Source organism: Bos indicus, chromosome 21 (assembly GCF_029378745.1).
Source record: "Bos indicus isolate NIAB-ARS_2022 breed Sahiwal x Tharparkar chromosome 21, NIAB-ARS_B.indTharparkar_mat_pri_1.0, whole genome shotgun sequence".
In the NCBI taxonomy this organism is placed as follows: Eukaryota; Metazoa; Chordata; class Mammalia; order Artiodactyla; family Bovidae; genus Bos; species Bos indicus.
The window spans coordinates 29,292,348-29,309,701 of record NC_091780.1 but is presented as its reverse complement, the minus strand read 5'-3'; the positions used below and the strand labels follow the sequence as shown (position 1 = coordinate 29,309,701).

General features: G+C 46.1%; 1 protein-coding gene, 1 long non-coding RNA gene and 1 other non-coding gene across 4 annotated transcripts in view; 1 reads left to right on the top strand and 2 right to left on the bottom strand.

Moving 5' to 3' along the window:
- Nucleotides 1-17,354, bottom strand: part of PCSK6 (proprotein convertase subtilisin/kexin type 6) — a 169,898-nt gene that overhangs the window by 138,596 nt on the left and 13,948 nt on the right. The gene's annotated exons all lie outside the window — the stretch shown is intronic.
- Nucleotides 7,986-8,057, bottom strand: TRNAC-GCA (transfer RNA cysteine (anticodon GCA)). Its single transcript has one exon. It is a non-coding gene; the product is annotated as a tRNA-Cys (tRNA).
- On the top strand, nt 9,277-11,948 carry LOC139178202 (uncharacterized). Its single transcript, XR_011562608.1, has 3 exons — nt 9,277-9,369; nt 9,502-9,650; nt 10,577-11,948. It is a non-coding gene; the product is annotated as an uncharacterized lncRNA (long non-coding RNA).

Genomic DNA, 17,354 nt, shown 5'->3' with positions numbered 1-17,354 from the left:
GAGTTCACTCAGACTCACATCCATCCAGTCAGTGATGCCATCAAGCCATCTCATCCTCTGTCGTCCCCTTCTCCTCCTGCCCCCAATCCCTCCCAGCATCAGTCTTTTCCAATGAGTCAACTCTTCTCATGAGGTGGCCAAAGTACTGGAGTTTCAGCCTTAGCATCATTCCTTCCAAAGAAATCCCAGGACTAATCTCCTTCAGAATGGACTGGTTGGATCTCCTTGCAGTCCAAGTGACGCTCAAGAGTCTTCTCCAACACCACAGTTCAAAAGCATCAATTCTTCGGCGCTCAGCCTTCTTCACAGTCCAATTCTCACATCCATACGTTACCACAGGAAAAACCATAGTCTTGACTAGACGGACCTTAGTTGGCAAAGTAATGTCTCTGCTTTTGAATATGCTATCTAGGTTGGTCATAACTTTCCTTCCAAGGAGTAAGAGTCTTTTAATTTCATGGCTGCAGTCACCATCTGCAGTGATTTACAAAAAATGTGCAATTCCTATATATAAAAAATTTAAGGTATCCATATACTGAACAATGGTGTGATCACTTACCTAGAGCCAGACATCTTGGAGTGCAAAGTCAAGTAGGCCTTAGGAAGCAACACTACAAACAAAGTACGTGGAGGTGATGGAATTCCAGTTGAGCTTGTTCAAATCCTAAAAGACGATGCTGTTTAACTGCTGCACTCAATATGCCACCAAATTTAGAAAACTGAGCAGTGACTACAGGACTGGAAAAGCTCAGTTTTCATTTCAATCCCAAAAAGGGCAATGCCAAAGAATGTTCAAACTATCACATAACTACACTCACCTCACATGCTAGCAAAGTAATGCTCAAAATTCTCCAAGCCAGGCTTCAACAGTATGTGAACCAAGAACTTCCAGATGTTCAAGCTGGATTTAGGAAAGGGAGAGGAAGCAGAGATCAATTTGCCAACATCAGTTGGATCATAGAAAAAGCAAGAGAATCCCAGAAAAAATATCTACTTCTGCTTCATTGAGTATGCTAAAGCTTTTGACTCTGTGGATCACAACAAACTGTGGAAAATTATTCAAGAGATGGGAATACCAGACCACCTTACCTGCCTCCTAAGAAAACTGTATGCAGGTCAAGAAGCAACAGTTAGAACCAGACGTGGAACAAAAGACTGGTTCCAAATTGGAAAGGAGTACGTCAAGGCTGTATATTGTCTGCTTATTTAACGTACATGCAGAGTACATGATGTGAAATGCTGGGCTGGAGGAAGCACAAGCTGGAATCAACATTGCCAGGAGAAAGACCAATAATCTCAAATATGCAGATGACACCACCCTTATGACAGAAAGTGAAGAGGAACAAAGAGCCTCTTGATGAGGGTGAAAGAGAGTGAAAAAGCTGGCTTAAAACTCAACATTCACAAAACTAAGATCATGGCATCCAGTTCCATCACTTCATGGCAAACAGATGAGAAACAATGGAAACAATAACAGACTTTATTTTCTCGGGCTCCAAAATCATTGTAGACAGTGACTGCAGCCATGAAATTTAAAAAGACACTTGCTCCTTGGAAGAAAAGCAATGACAGACCTAGACAGTGTATTTAAAAAGCAGAGATGTTACTTTGCCAACAAAGGTCCATATAGTTAAAGCTACATTTTTTTCCAGTAGTCATATATGGATGTGAAAGTTGGACCATAAAGAAGGTTGAACACCAAAGAATTGATGCTTTTGAACTGTGGTATTGGAGAAGACTCTTGAGAGTCCCTTGGACTGGAAGGAGATCCAACCAGTCAATCCAAAAAGAAATCAACCCTGAATATTCACTGAAGGACTGATGCTGAAGCTGAAGCTCCAATACTTTGGCCAACTGATCTGAAGAGTCAACTCATTAGAAAAGACCATGATGCTGGGAAAGACTGAAGACAAGAGGAGAAAGGGATGACAGAGAATGAGATGGTTGGATGGCATCACTGACTCAATGCGCATGAGTTTGAGCAAGCTCCAAGAGATGCTGAAGGACAGCAAAGCCTGGTGTACTGCAGTCCATGGGGTTGCAAAGAGTCGGACACAACTGAGGAACTGAACAAAAGAATGTAAGTCTTATATATAGAAAGTTACAAAACTTTGCTAATAGACATTAAAGGAGACTTAAATAAACAGACATACCATGTTCACAGACAGGAAGACCCCATATCAGAAAGATATAACAACCACATCTAACAGATTTATATATTTATATAAAAGTTCTGGCAAATTTCAAACAGGATTTATTTGTTTTGTGGAACCTGTCAAATTGATTCAAAGCCAACATGTTAGACCCAACAGCCCAAAAATAGCCTAGATATTCCTGGAAAAGGACAAGACATCAAGTTTTATTATAAGGCTTCAGCAAGAAAGGTGATGAGGCACTGGGTCAGGGACAAATTAACCCAGGGAACAGAAAAGAGACAGACCCACGCAAATACTGAACTTGATTTATCAGAAACATCAATTAAAATGAGGGACTTAGAAACTGATGGTGCTTGGAAATTTATACAGGACTGGGTGGAGGGAGTTAAATCCCTTCTTCACATCAAAAACAAGTTCAAGCCAGAGTAAGTATTTAAGTGTGAGACATCAAACCAAAGCTTTTAGAACTTACAGGAATGGGCCAGATATCTTCTGTTTAGCTCCCTACATCTCCTTTCCAACCTCTTCCACCTGGCTCTCTGCTCCAGGAACAAGGACTGTGTCAGCAAGCTCTGCACCCTCTGGCTGAGGGTGCGGTTTGGTCCTGGAAAACCCTGGGAAGGGAGCAGAGCGGGGATGGAGGAGAGTAAACACGGCCGAGCTACTCCCCTGGCTCTCCCTGTAGGGTCTCCTAAGCTTGCTGTGTCTCCCTGGAAGTTGTGGCTCTTCTCAAGGCACCTGGTCAAGGCCATCTCTCCTCCTAGGCTCCATTACTTCTCACTCTATCCCTTTGGGGCTGTGGGATAAAAGCAATTCTGTTGTTAACAGTCTCGGGTGGTTTCTCTGAACTCCATCCACACCTGGGGAAAAGTGAGTCCATCAATTTACCCTCCTCCCAGTACCCTAATTTCTCCTGCTGAGATCCTGACTCATAAAGCAATCCTTACTGCAAGCGATCCTAAAATAGTCCCTCAAAAGGGGATCCTGAGATTGGGCTATGTACACATTCTTGGAGTACTGAGACAACCACCTTGCTGGGACTGGGTGTGTGCACGTGTAGGACTCAGGGTAATCCACGGCACTGGGTGACACGCAAATCCAGAGCATCCGTGATTACACATACTGATACATGAGATGAAGTGCAGGAGGTGCATGGGGCCTGGGGAGAACAGGTGCCTGGCAACCTGACAACTGTGACTGCAAAGCCTGTAAAGTCGGGTGGATTCTGCTTATGGCTTTAGAGAGCACACGGTGGGGGAGGGAGGGAGGAGGGGAATTAAAATCCATAAATCAGTAACTAAGAACACATGTGGGGAACCAGCAGGCCACTGTTGCACCCCAGAGTGCAACTTTAAGGTTCCAGAGTCAAAAAGAAAAAAAAAAAATCACAATGCACAGCACTTTGAAATAACAACTGGGAAAGGTGGTGGGAAGAAGTGGGCCCGTCAGACACACTGGTCACAATTAGACCTGACTTCATTTATCTACTGAAGCAGCCCTCCCACCAGTGTGAGCAAAAGGTGTGTCCCTGTGTCCCTCACAGTAGGGCCTTTCCTCCTCTGGACCCAGCCCACACCCCCGCTCCACACCCATCCATGAGATGGGCCCCAGAGGTCATGGAGCTGCCCTGGGGGAGTCACTGTGCACCAGGAGAGCCTGCACAGAGAGAGCAGGCTGAGGGGATGTAAACCACGCAGACAGGGCCAGACAAACTGACCCAATGCTTTCCCCACACCAGGACCTGTAACACATAACTCAGACATGCAGGGCGTGTTTACAGTCGCCGAGACCAGCCAATCAGCATCAAGAGAGAACCAAAGCTGATGGCTGGGGAGGTCAGGGTGCTGGAACTAAGGACACCCATGGGGCAGTGGCTCTCAAGACGCACAGACACTGGGTCCCCAGGGAGTGGGGGAGGGGCTCACACATCCAACAGCCAGGCCTGTGTCAGAGGTTTTCATCTCCATCTCTAAAAGGGTCGTCCCTGCTGCGGTTGGTGTCAGTGGGTAAAAGTGAAGGGATCAGTCTCCTGGAAACTGCTCACCAAGGGGTAAGAGCATGCTTGGGAGCCAGGTGGCGTCCCTTACAGGCTCCAGGTAGCTGTCTTCTCTGTCTGGCAGGTGACAGGGCTGCTCCACCCCACCACCTCTCAGTGGGAACCAAGGATTCTGAAGTCAAGGCCAGTGGCAGGCACAGCTGACGGAGGCCAGGAGGGGGTGAGGTGATGACAGAGGTGGCGTGAACCCAGGAAAAGAGGGGCAGCCCCTTGCCATGTGGAAGCTGAAGCCCACTGAGCCACTGTGCACCGTGCAATAGAGTCCCCAGGATCTCAGTGCCCAGACCCAGAGCCCCTCGGTGACCACAGGAACACAAGCTGCCTTCAGGGGAGGACTGGGCAAGAGCAGCTGGCGTGAGTGAGGGCCTTCCCCCACGCCCTCAGACCCCTCTCAGGTTGGGGTACACTGGGGACACCCAGACCTCCCGGTGGACATCAGACTCAAGCTCTGCATCCACACTGGTCCCACATCCCTGAAATACCACCCTGGCCCACAGGATCTGCCTTGAACTGACACAACCTTCCATGTGTTCTGTTATATTCTGTCCAAGGACTGGGTCCACCTGAAAGTGTGTCCAGTGCCCCCGAGGGACCTCTCTGGGGTGATGGGATGGCAACATTCTGTTATATTCTGTTTATGGACTGGGTCTGCCTGACAGTGTGTCCAGTGCCCCCGAGGGACCTCCTGGCTCACTTCCCAGCTCCAGAACACAGAGCCTAGCACACGTGCCAGGGAATGATGACACACCCTGACCTGCTCTGGGGTGCTAGGATGGGGCTATTCTAAAGGAAAGGCCACAGTGCCGTCTGCTGCCCTCTGCGACACTGATGGATAGCATGGGAGAGACTGTTGACCTCAGGTACGGAGGGGCTTCTTCAACAAGAGCACAGGAAGTGCTCTTGAAGTCCCCCTGAAGTCTGGCATCACCAGGGCAAGAGGGAGAAACCAGGAAGACTCTATCACAAGGTGCCTACACTACCTTTCAAGTGGCACAGGGCTATTTGATGGTGGACATAAACTAGTTTACAATATATACAGTGAACTCTAAGGAAATCTCTAAAAAAAAGTATTTTACAGAAGTATAATTGATGTGTTATGTCAGTAAATAAAACAGAATTATTAAGACGCTCCATTATAATTAGAGGAAGTATAAAAAGCAGGAAGAAGAACAAATGATATTAAGCCAATGATATCAGCAATGATTTTAAATGTGAATGGACTAAATATACCAATTAAAAGACAGAGAATGAAAGAACGGATTAAAAAAAAAATCTTTGTACTTCAAAGGGCACCACCAAGAAAATGTAAAGACAATCCACAGAATGGGAGGAAGTATTTGCAAATAACATACCTGGTAAGGGACTTGTGTCTAAAATATGCAATAATAAAAAGACAAAACAATTATAAATGGACAAAGGATCTCAACAGATATTTCTCTGGAGAAGACATGCAAGAGGCCAAAAGCCCACTGGAAGATGCTCAACAGTATCGGCCATCAGGAAAATGCAAACCACAACTATAACAGCACTAGAATGGGTACAACACAAAAGATGGATGATAGCAAGTGTTGTTGATGAGAATGTGGAGAAACTGGAAAACTCATACACTGCTGGAGAGGTTGTAAAGTGATGGAGCTACTTTAGAAAGCAATCCAGTGCCTTCTCAACAGGTCAAAGAGAGCTACCACACGACCCAGCAATTCCACTCTTCCATATAACCCTAAAGGAGTAAAAGCATAGCTCCACACAAAACTTACCAATGTCCACAGCAGCATTACTTGCAAGAGCCAAAAGAGCAGAGCAAAAAGAACCTCAATTTCCATCAACTGACAAACAAATAAAATATCCAGATACTGGTATATCCAAACAGAGGAATATTTGGGATATTATTTGGAAATAAAAAGAATAAAGTACTGGAACATACTCAAATGAATGAATCTTAAAAGCATGCTATGGCAGGGGTCTCCAACTCTCAGGGCATGGACTAGTACCCATCTGTGGCCTGTTAGGAAGCAGGCTGCACAGGAGGAGGTGAGCAGCGAGCAAGCGAGTGAAGCCTCATCTGTATTTACAGCCACTCCCCAACACTTGCATGACCACCTGAGCTCCGCCTCCTGTCAGAGGTGGTGGCAGTAGATTCTTACAGGAGTATGAAGCCTGCTATGAACTGCACGTGTGAAGCATCTAGGTTGCTTGCTTCTTATGAGAATCTTAACACCTGATGATCTGAGATGGAGCTGAAGCAGTGAGGCTAGTGCTGGGGAGCAGTTACAAATACAGATTATCATTAGCAGAGAGATCTGATGAGTCCACCTGTGTTGACAAGACAATGCCTGTTTCTGTGGGAGATGTTTTTCAGGAGGATGTGCAGGAGACTGTGTTATGTGCACTTTTGTTGCCAATCAACACCACAGCTGCAGAACTATTTAAGCCTCTAAATGATCACATATCAGAACACTGAACTGGTCATTTTGTGTCTGTATATGCTCGGATGGAGCAGCTGCCATGACTGAATGGCTTCTGGGTTTCACTACTCACGTCAAAGAGGTTGCTTCTGAATGTGGGTCTCCACACTGTGAAAACATTTCTTTTAGAAAAGCAGCCCCCAATGGCAGCACATTTCAGTGACACAGAATGGGTCACAAAACTTGCTTACTTCTGTGACATATTCAACCTGCTCAGCTAACTCAATCTATCACTCCAGGGAAGAATGACAGCTGTGCTCAAGCTGGCAGATGAAGTGACTGCATTCAAAGTCAAACTGGAATTATGGGGGCGATGAATGAACATTGGGATTTTGATGTTTCAAACAGTAGCAGAGATTTTTAAAGAGACTAAGAGTTTGAGCCTTATTTTCCAACCATGAAAGACCCCCAGACTGAGAATGCATGGATCTGCCACCCACCTGTGAATAAGCCAGATGAACTGACTTTATCTGTGCTAGAAGATCAGCTGCTTGAGATCACAAATGATGGTGGCCTAAAGAGTATGTTTGAGACAACTTCAAATCTCCATACATTCTGAATTAAAGTCAAGGCAGAATATCCTGAGATTGCACAAAAGCACTGAAAAGCCTGCTTCCATTTCCAGTATCCCATCTTTGTGAATCAGGGTTTTCTGCAATGACAGCAACCAACACAAGATTCCAGAGAAGACATAAGCAACACACTTGGGGTGTCACTGTTTCCTGTCACTCCCAGATGGGACCATCCAGGTGCAGGAGAACAAGCTCAGGGCTCCCACTGATTCTGCACTATGGTGAGTGGTATAATCATTTCATTATATATCATAATGTAGTAATAATAGAAACAAAGTGCACAATAAATGTGATGTGCTGGAATCATCCCCAAACCACCCTCCCCTCCTCTTCCATGAAATCTGTCCCTGCTGCCAAAAAGGTTGGGGACCATTGTGTTAAGGGAAAGAAGTCAGTCACAAAAAAGACCACACACTCTATCATTCCATCATGTGAAATGTCCAGAGTAAGCAACTCTGTAGAGACAGAAAGTAGATTAGTTGATGCTTAGGGCTGGGGCAGCCAGGGCACGATGGGGCGTGGCAGCCAGTGGGTGTGGGGTTTCTTTCTGGGGTGATGAAATGCTCTAGACCTGATTGTAGTGATGGTAGCACAACTCTACGAAGTGAAGTGAAGTTGCTCAGTCGTGTCCAACTCTTTGCAACCCCGTGGACTGTAACCTACCAGGCTCCTCCCTCCATGGGATTCTCCAGGCAAGAGTACTGGAGTGGGTTGCCATTTCCTTCTCCAGGGGATCTTCCCCACCCAGGGATCGAACCTGGGTCTCCAGCATTGCAGGCAGATGCTTTAACCTCTGAGCCACCAGGGAAGCCCTCTCTAATATATGAATACACTAACAAAAACAAAATGAACTGTACATTTTAAACAGGTCATATGGCTCACAAATTATACCTTCATAAAACTGCTATAAAAAAGAGAAAAGACTGATGCATACAATTATGTAACAGTTAATTTTCCTATTTAATCAGAAGACACCTACACAAGATTTTTTTAAAAATTCACAAACTTGGAAATGTCATTTCCTACACTTGTAACTGAAAAAGCACTGGTATTCAGTATACAAAAATCCAGTCATCCCAATTCTAGGCACGTGCTTCAGAGAAACTCTGACATACGCAAACCAGAGGGCCTGCACAGAGCTGTTGTAGCAACCCTGTTCTTAGTAGAAATCACATTCATTTATTGCTGGGAGAAGGACATGCGCATGATGATTTGCTGGCTGAAGAATATTGTAGAGAAGTGAAATGAACCACAGCTATGCTGGGGCTATGGCTACAATGTAGCTGAGCCTTAGAAACTTGATGTTAAGTGAAAAAAAAAGAAAGTCCCAGAACACCACACACATACAGTATATCATTTTTTGTTGCTGTTATTGTTTAGTCGCTCAGTAGTGTCCTGTGAACTCATGGACTGCAGCATGCCTGGCTTTCCTATCCGTCATCATCTCACAGAATTTACTCAAATTCATGTCCATTGTGTCACTGATGCCATCCAACCATCTCATCCTGTCTCCCCTTTCTCCTCCTGCCTTCAATCTTTCCCAGCATCAGCATCTTTTCCAATGAGTCAGCTCTTCACATCAGCTGGCCTAAAGTACTGGAGCTTCAGCTTTTACAGAACTTCACTTTCACAGAGCTCAAAAGCCAAACTAAGCAAGGTACAGTCTAAGCATACCTACACCTGTGACACACGTACTGTTTGGACTGTGGTTACCCTGTGGGGCTGGAGAGGTGTGGGCAGGGTGGGGTTAAATTAGTTAAACAAGGAGGCCATTAGGCTGAGGTGACTCTACTGCCTTAGCAGCCCAGGTAAGCAAACCAAACCCAAGCCTGTAAATGCTTCAAGGTTAAGAAATCAAAACCTAAGGGCAGCCAATCAGGATTAGCTAACTAAGCTTTCCCAAATAAGGCAGCCGCCGAAGCAACAGCCAATCAGATCACTTCCTCACTTTATTTCTGCTTCTCCTTTATAAAAGTCTCGCTCCTGTGTTCACACGGCACTAATATTCACTTCCCCTTTGGTGCTGCCTGATTCAAATCGATTTTTGCTCTCATAAATTCTTAAAATTTTTAATATGCCTTGGTTTACCTTTTAACAGTGGAAAGATGAAAAAGGAATACGTAAGTAATGTTGATAATCGTCTACTTTCTGGGCTGGGTGGTGGTGTCAATAGTTCTATTTTTATGCTTTTTAATAATGAACATATATGTTGTGGGAAATATTTTATATGCACTGAATAACATGTTTCAAAGGTAACAAAGAAGTGAGTGTGCAGTCAGCTCTGGTTCTGCCGCATCTGAACTGTATGCATCACTGAACCTCTCTGTGCTGTGTCCTCATCCGTCACATGGGAGCCGGAGGGGCATCCGTTGTGAGGAGGCGGCTGTAAGGAGTCACGGAGGTAAAGCACTTAGAGTAGGTTCTGGCCCGGTAAGAGTTAACCACTCTTATAATTGTCACCATCACCCTTATAATCACCATCATCATCCTCTTCCTCATATCCTCCTCCTCCTCTCATTCCCCTTACCGTCACTATCACCATCATCCTCTCCATCCTCCCCATCACCATTCTCATCATTCTTACCATCGTCCACATCCTCATCCTACCATTATCCTCACCATCACCCTCCACATGCTCCTCCTCCTCCTCTCCATCAACATCAACCTAACCATCATCCTCATCCTTCTCCCCATCCTGTCTTCATCCTCCTCACTATTTTCCTTCATAAGGTAGAAGTGATCCCCAGTGCCCAGTCCTCCAGTATCACTTCCACACCTCTCAGACAACCTCGCACATTCCACTGGTTAGTTATTGATGCAGGTGTCTTGTTGGCTAGAGACCAAGTCCTGAGACCAGTTTGCCTCCATGGTCCCCTCTGAGTTCCCACAGAAGGTAGGTCAGAGCCCCCTTTGTTTCAGGCACCATCCTCTCATTTAGTATCTCAATGATCCCTAGCTACTGTTTTGTGATGCTCTGAAATTGCTGGCACACTGTCCTATTCCCTGGCAGAATGAAAACCCTCCAGTATCAGCAGGGGAGCTTTCAGACCACTGCTTAAAGCAATCTGGTCCTTTGATAGCTCAGCCCTCACAGCCCAAGGTAGACGGTGATCCCAGGATGCCACAAACACCCAGTGTTCCGTGGCTCCTCCAGAATCAGTATGGAACCCACCCAGGCAAGATGTAGCTGAGGGGCCACAGCAGGTAATGGTAAATGGGGGTGGGCCCTGGGCTGGAGGGTCAGTGTCCACAAGAGAGGCCTGTGCAGAGCATCTGTCAGTCCAGCGAGCCCACGAACGGCTGCACTGATAATGTCTGCCCTCTCAGTCACACAGGAAGAAGTCCATGCTACGATGTTCACAACAGCCAGATGAGAATGCTGTTTGGAAAGTGATGATTACAACCACACTTTACAGATCGGTGTGTGACCTGAGACCCAGAGATATCGACCGCTGACCAACTGCAGACAAAGTGTTGGGATTAGAACAATCCTGCAGCCTGTTTTGGCCACTGGCTCTGATGGCAAGAGCTACCAGATCAAAATAGATCAAAATTGATCAACATTTCAATAAAGTGGAAAACAGGTGTAGTGGGGAGGAGCAGCAGAAGAGAAAACCACCCACCTCGTGTCTCCTGTCCCAGAGCCCCAGTCTGACTCTTGTTCTCTGAATCAGGAGAGTCCGGGTTCTGTGCAGGCCCTGCTGAGTGATGCCCAGACTGAGAATGGCTTGAGAAAAGGATAAAATTCAGCACTTCCAGGCACACCGTTCTCCATGGGGGTGAAAGTGGACCTGTTGGTTATAGTCAACAGGCAAATGGGCATCACAGAGCCGTGCCAAGTCACAGAGCCACTCCACGCCCCAACTGCCATGTCCAGGCAACAACTATTCCTTCGTGAGCTTGTCCACTGGCTCCCAGGTGCCCACACTGGCTAATTGACAATAAGTTTTACTGAATCTAAACTCTTCTTTCATCCTCCAAAGAGGATCATTAACCAATTAGTTCCAAGCAGGAGTGTCCTCTTTAGCATCATGATGGTGGACAAGAGTCTGGCAGGGGGATGGCTGAGGAGGGCGAATACCACGTGGGCTGGCTGGAGTGGCCACTGACCAGGTGTCTCCCTGGGAACTGGTGGGCAGGCTCTGTGGCCCGGATGTCCGGGCTACCCAATGGCTCATCAGCTCTTTCTTGGTCTGGCTTTTTTCTACCTTTCCCATCCTAAACTTTTCACATCAGCTCATCTTTTCCCCTCAAAAAAGACAAAAGGTAAAAGGAGCAGTATGTCTGAAATCTTCTCCATGACACCTTTGGCTAGCTTTGAAGCCCTACAGACGGTGTTCTCCTACTCCAGGGCCTAACACTGAAAAGACATGCCACTTCCCTCTCTTCTGGTATTAACAGACATCAAGGTGGTGATGATAAGATTATCAGCATTAACACGCATCCATGTTCACTTCAGACCTGGCATTTTCCAAGCATCTGACTGTCGGGGGTACCAGTAACTCTGCTTTCCAGCAGAAAACGCAGAGAGAGCTTAAGTTACTGGCACTAAAGAGAAACACCTCCTTCACATCTTCATTTGTCAGATTTTTATCTTAGAAGGTGGTTCTGTTGCTTTCCATTTTGAGCGTGTATTTTTTAACTCCTTATTCATTCATAAACTCATTCATTTAAAAGCATTTGTTTGATTCCAGCTTTTCTATTAATAATACGAGGGGCTCATTATTTTGTTTCATGACATACAAACATTAATGTGCTATGTCAGGAATAAAAAATCCCTTGTTTTACATGCAGGAGGTCGGGCACTATCCTAGCTGCTGGGCCAAAGCAGGAAAATCACGGCTGTCTACATATTTTATCACAGTTGATACATTTTATTTTGCTAAGCCCTCTTAAAGCACATTAAGTATTTAATTAGTTTTATTTCTCTTTACAACGATGGCATTTTATTTATTTGTCGCTTAATGTAATTAGTGTAATCTTTGTTTTCCTCTTGAGTCGGCTAACACTTTCCCCTTTTCATTATGAAATGTTTTCTGTTTCCTTCCAAGTTCTCTCCTCATTTTAATTCACTCTACCCATACAGTGTGCCCTAGGACAATTTTATTTCAGAAAACCGTCACCTCTTCCTGTCGACACTGTCTTCTCATTTTACTATTGTTCCCTATTTTCACTTAACGTCCTTTCATGGCTATTCTGTGTTATGTGTTCCAAGTTTTATAACCCTCCGGCCTTCATTTTAATAGAATTAGGAGAATCTATAAATAAGATCAGCTTCTTAGAATAATGCTTTCATTCTTCTCTGCTCTCCCTACCCCCGCTTCTCACACATGCCCTAAATTACTTACCAGCAGACCGGGAGCTTCCTCCCTAGGCAGAGGCTCTGGGAGAAGCCTGACGTTGGTGGTCTCTGGCGCATCTGGTCTAGGGCAGCCCCTCACTAAGGAGGGGCACGGCCCCAGCATAGGGCAGCCCCCCACCAGAACACCACTAGTCTGGTTCAATCCAACACTGCCTGGGTCTGCAAGAGCTTCCACCAATGGCACCAATGGTTACTCCATTCTCACAGCTACTACTGCTGATGACAACAAACTTTCCCATTCACAACGATTTCAATGGCTGTTCGTATTAACATCAAATGTTCATTGTTACCTGAAGGTCACACTACATCTTTGAGATCAATGTATCATTTTGCCTTCTTTTCCAGAAAGCTTTTTAGCAATTGCTGATTGTTTTCAAATTGCAGGTGATTAAAAAAATAATAACTTCTATGATTTAAAAAAGGGGGCTAAAAAGTCTGTACGATAATTCAAATCCTGTAATTATAGAAGCACCGCAGAACAGGCCTGAGAAGATAAGCAGCAGGCCAGCAACCCAGACCCGCACCACGGTGCCAGGCTGTCTGTGGAAGGCTTATCTCCCCTCTGCAGGAAGGCCCTCAGACGGCAGGCCTCCGCACAGCGCTGTGCCCTGGGTGCTTCTCTCCTGGCCGAATCTCTCTGTCCCTGGGCTCAGAGAGCCACAGTAATCCTGCCAGATGTGAGCATGACCCTAGAGCTCACCTTACCAAAGCATCCGTCCCCCAAGCACAGATTCCACGGGATTTCTCTGATGACCTCTTTGCCCCACTAAACCACTAGGCTTCTCCTCCTTATCTCTGAACACAAACTGACGAGCCTATCAGGACAGTAGGGGATTTCTCCTGAATCTGCCCTATGCCCACCACACCCCTAAGAGTCTTTTCCTCCCCAACATTTACTGTGGAAATTTACAAACATACAGAAAGCTGAAAGAACTGCAAACACCCACACACCCACCACTCTGACTGCCCCACTGACATAATCACGGAAGTGACTCACGTTTCTGTGTATCCAGGCCTCTGTCTATCTGTCAATCGCTCTTACTTCTGGTGCATCCAAAGTAAAATACAGTAACAGTACACTTCCCCTAAACATCTCAACATCCACACCATCAGGAGAGTTCAGCGTTTGCTCACAGACTTTTCTCCTCTGAAGTAAAATTTACATACGGTGAGATAAATAAATTTGTTTAGTTTTGATAAATGTTTGCACCTGTATGACCCCAAATCCCCTTCATGACAGAGAACATCGCCATCAGCACAGAATACCTCCCCATGCCCCTCTCCAGGCAGTCCACATGTTACTTGCTATTCCACTCCCACAGGTGGGTTTTGCCTGTTCTAGAAATGAACTCTGCTTATTTAAGTTATATGCACAGTACATCATGTGAAATGTTGGGCTAGATGAAGCCCAGGCTGGAATCAAGATTGCCAGGAAAAATATCAACAACTTCAGATATATAGATGACACCACCCTTATGGCAGAAAGTGAAGAGGAACTAAAGAGCCTCTTGATGAAAGTGAAAGAGGAGAGTGAAAAACCTGGCTTAAAACTAAACATTCAAAGAACTATGATCATAGCATCCAGTCCCATCACTTCATGGCAAATAGATGGGAAAACAATGGAAACAGTGACAAACTTGATTTTTAAATCACTGCAGACGGTGATTGCAGCCATGAAATGAAAAGGCGATTGCTCTTTGGAAGAAAAACTATGACAAACCTAGACAGTGTATGACAAAGCAAAGACATCACTTGCCAGCAAAGGTCCGTACAGTCAAAGCTATGTTTTTTCCAGTAGTCACGTATGGATGTGAGAGTTGGACTACAAAGAAAGCCAAGAGCTGAAAAATTGATGCTTTTGAACTGCAGTGCTAAAGAAGACTCTTGAGAGTCCCTTGGACGGCAAGGAGATCAAACCAGTCAAACCTAAAGGAAATAATCCCTGAATATTCACTGGAAGGACTGATGTTGAAGCTGAATCTCCAATACTTTGGCCACCTGATGCAGAGCCAACTCAGTGGAAAAGATCCTGATGCTGGGAAAGATTGAGGGTAGGAGGAGAAGAGGATGACAGAGGATGAGATGGTTGGATGGCATCACTGACTCAATGGACATGAGTTTGAGCAAACTCCAGGAGATGGTGAAGGACAGGAAAGCCTGGCATGCTGCAGTCCTCGGGCTCACATACAGTTGGACACAACTGAGTGGCTGAACAACAAGAAATGAAATCAGATGACTCTTTGGTGTAAGCCTTCTCTTACATTCTGCAGAGTCTGTGGGGCCCACCCTGCTGTTACATACCAACTGTCTTCTCTTTACTGCTGAGGACAGATGCCCACTGTAGGAACGTGACACATTGTTTATCCATTCTACTGGTGGACCGTAGTAGACACTCAAAGAATTGGGATAAACAAGCTGAACAACCCAGGGAACTCCATAATCCTCTAGGGGAGAAAACAGAAGTGCTCCCCCACTCCTGATTTCTGAGAAACCAGCTAGGGGTCAGGCAGCTGGTGACTTGCTCTGACAGACAGCTACACATACTAGTCTGGTTCCCTCAGCAAAGCTCCACGACCTGCCAGGGAAACCACGGCACCAGCTCCTGCTGGCCACAGGAAGGCTGGTCACAGCAGCCAATATGTCATCTTCTGTTATGAAGATTTCTGTTAGGATACAGAAATCAAACTGAGCTCAATGTTCACAAACCTCCCCCAGAAGACCTGGGAAGAAAGGTGCATCATTTAGAAGGGACTGGGCAGTTCTGGTGAGATGGCTATTCCCTGGGGCCTGCGTGCACTGTCTGTAACAATCTTTGAGCATCTCTTCCAAGCCCAGGGTGCATGCAGGAATGCAGCCCTGTCTGGAGACTTGGAGCCTAACTCACACATCCCAACCACACGGTTCAAGTGAAACACAGACACAGACAGGAGGGAAGCAGTGGCAAACACACAAACAACTTCCTCGGCTTTGCCAGGAGAAAAGAACTCTCATTGCGCAGGGGCAACCCCAGGAGGAGGCTGAGCGACTGCCTGGCCCCAAGACAAGCCCAGGCTGGCACAGCCATCAGCTCAGACCATGCTCAAAGACTATTAGTGATGAACTTCAGGAAAGGAACCAATTGCTAGAAAGTAAAACCAACTTTCAGGCTTCTCAGGTGGTGTCAGCAGTAAAGAATCCACCTGCCGATGCAGGAGGAGAAGGCAATGGCACCCCACTCCAGTACTCTTGCCTGGGAAATCCCATGGACGGAGGAGCCTGGTGGGCTACAGTCCATGGGGTCGCGAAGAGTCGGACATGACTGAGCAACTTCACTTTCACTTTTCACTTTCATGCACTGGGGAAGGACATGGCAACCCACTCCAGTATTCTTGCCTGGAGAATCCCAGGGATGGGAGCCTGGTGGGCTGCTGTCTATGGGGTCGCACAGAGTCGGACATGATTGACATGACTTAGCAGCAGCAGCCAATGCAGGAGATGGAAATGACACGGGTTCAATCCCTGCATTAGGAAGATCCCCTGGAGAAGGAAACAGCAACCCAGTCCAGTATTCCTGCCTGGAGAATCCCATGGACAGAGGAGCCTGGCAGGCTACAGGCCATGGAGTCACAAAGAGTCAGACACGACTGAAGTGACAGCTGGTTTTAAAACCAGTTGGCTTGAAGACAGGCGTTTCTATGGAATAATTGAAATTCTGACATGAGAAGAAAACACCAACACATGCAAGACCCTTTGAGAGTAAAAGTAAAGGTGGGAAGTGGAAAGATGCTCCTGGTTAGGTTTTGGAAATGCACTTCCTTGGCTGGAACAAGAGTGACACAGCTTGTCATCATGCAAGGTGGTTAGTCCTGGGCCTGGAAAAGAGTCTCAGAGATGAACTTCTAGGGGCAGCGAACCCATTCTACCTCTGAAATCCTTTGGATTTCAGGTCTATTTGGTGTGAAAAGGAACAATTTGGTTTTCTGATCTTCCTGGTGTGTCCATGTATCAGAGGAAGGTAGAAAACCACATTCCTTGAAAAAGAAAACTAAAAACAAAACAAACAAACAAAAAAACCTAGAAAGTAGCAGAGAGATCATGTTGTGTAAGGACATGAAACTCCAGGAAAAGAGCGTTCATTCCCATAAATGGGCTTCTGCCTCTCGTGCTTAAATGCAGGGTGTGAGGCTCTGGGATGGGAAAGTTGTGGCACAGAAACTTGCTTAAGCCATGGAAGCAAGTCCTGCTGCTGGCCTGTGGCTGACAGCATCACATTCCTGCAAGAGAGAAACTAGGAGACGTGCATAAGACTGTGAACAAACTCAGGCATGAATGGCTACTTTGAGGGCAGGACAGAAGTAAGGTTTCTTTCCTTTTTATAGAAATTAGGCTTAACCAAGAAGAACCCAAGGAGGGATTCTTATATAAACTTGCTTGTGTTTAGGAAAACAACCAAAGACCAAGTTGTGTGTTAGACGAAGTGCCAAGTGGCCAGAAACGGACTTAGTTTCCCATTGTGAACTCTGTCCTCAGTCGGACAGACCGAAAGAAACTCTGACTGGGGCAAGGAGGCACAGATCCAGGTACATGGGGTCTGACAGGGCTGCAGGCATGCGAAAGGACACGTGGACAGTTATCAATGGCACCGAGGCAGTGTCCCAGGGGCGATGCCAGCCCGATGCACCTTCCCACCCAGTCCCCTGCACAGTGTCAGGCTTCACACTAGCACCCGACAAATGCCTGCTGTACCTCTGGTGACACCACACC